This window comes from Muntiacus reevesi, chromosome 1, assembly GCF_963930625.1.
Source record: "Muntiacus reevesi chromosome 1, mMunRee1.1, whole genome shotgun sequence".
Taxonomy (NCBI): Eukaryota; Metazoa; Chordata; class Mammalia; order Artiodactyla; family Cervidae; genus Muntiacus; species Muntiacus reevesi.
Window position 1 is genome coordinate 200468076 of NC_089249.1, and position 1503 is coordinate 200469578.

At 39.3% G+C, this 1503-nt stretch overlaps 1 pseudogene; it reads right to left on the reverse strand.

The window, feature by feature from the left end:
* Window positions 1-378: 378 nt before the first annotated feature.
* On the reverse strand, window positions 379-685 carry LOC136157032 (anaphase-promoting complex subunit 13 pseudogene; annotated as a pseudogene).
* Window positions 686-1503: the final 818 nt, after the last annotated feature.

Consider the following 1503-nt stretch of genomic DNA (forward strand, 5'->3'; position numbering starts at 1 on the left):
AAGATTTTCATCTTTTTTATGGCTGAATTACACAAACATCCACCCCACATTTTCTTTATTTGTTTATCTGTTGATGGAGATTTAGGTTTCCCTGTCTTTATTATAAATAATGCTATAGTGAACAGTGGGGGTACATATATCTTTTCAAGTTAGTGTTTTTGTTTTCTTCAGATAAATACCTAGGAGTGGAATTGCTGGATCACACAATAGTCCTATTTTTAATTTTTAAAGGAACCACCATACTGTTTTCCAGTGCCTGCACTAGTTTACATTCCCACCAACAGTACTCAAGGGTTCCCCTTTCTCTATATCCTTGTCAACACTTGTTTTTTCTTGTCTTTTTATTTATTTTTTATTTTTTTATGTTTTGTATCTGTATTAAAAAAAAAATCTGTTGATGAACAAGGAGCCAGGTGTCAGGGCGGGGGCGGGGGGAACATTCTCAGGGAGGTACTGGAAGGCCAAGTCAGTCCACTTCATCTCTTTGTTCTTTAACAGATTCCGTGGTGCTTCTTTTGTCCCGTTCAGGTTCAGGAAGCTCATTCAGTGGTATTGCAACATCCTCGTGAGGCAGCTTGTCTTCTCGCCAAGCATCGTCAGTCAAATCCAAGATCCTTCCAACTCTTTGTACTTCACTGTTCATTCTCTTGCAGCTTTGATCTTGTCTGACCTCTGTATTAGAGCTCCGTAAACTTGTAGTTACAAGAGCAAACCTGGAATGCCTCTTCCCTCGGTAAAAATGACCCTCTCGGGCCACCACCGTCTGTACAGGTGTGAGAGCCTACGCCACAGCCTCGGTTTCCGCCCGAGGCAACCTATATCAAATGCGGAAGTGGGGGAAGTCCAGGACTTCTTGTCTTTTTAATAACAGTCATTCTAACAGGTATCAGTGATATCTCATTGTGTTTTTGATTTGCATTTCCCTGTTGGTTAATGAAGGGCTTACCTGGTGGCTGTTAGGAACCTTTTCATGATCCTATTGGCCATGCAATCTTTGGAAAAATGTCTTTTTAGATTATCTGTCCATTTTTGAAATTAGATTGTTTCACTGCTATAAAGTCTTATGTGTTCTGTATGTATTTGCATATTAGCCCCTGGTCAGATACATGATTTGCAAACACCTCACATTTACTGGGCTGCATTCTCATCGTGTTGATGGTTTCTTTTGCTGTGCACAAGCTTTTTAGTTTGATGTAGCCCCACTTACTGATTTTCACTTTTGTTGCTTTCACTTGTGGTGTCAAATCCAAAAAATCCAAATTGCCAAGACTGATATCAAAGAACTTACTGCCTATGTTTTCTTCTAGGAGTTTTTGGTTTCAGGTCTTATGTTCAAGTCTTTAATCCACTTTGGGATAATTTTTTGTATGGTGTAATATAGTCCAGCTTCACTTTTCTGAATGTTGCTGTATAGTTTTCCCAGTACCATTTAGTGAAGAGACTGTCCTTTCCCCATTTTATATGCTTGGTGCTTCTGTCAAAGTTAACTGACCATATATGTGT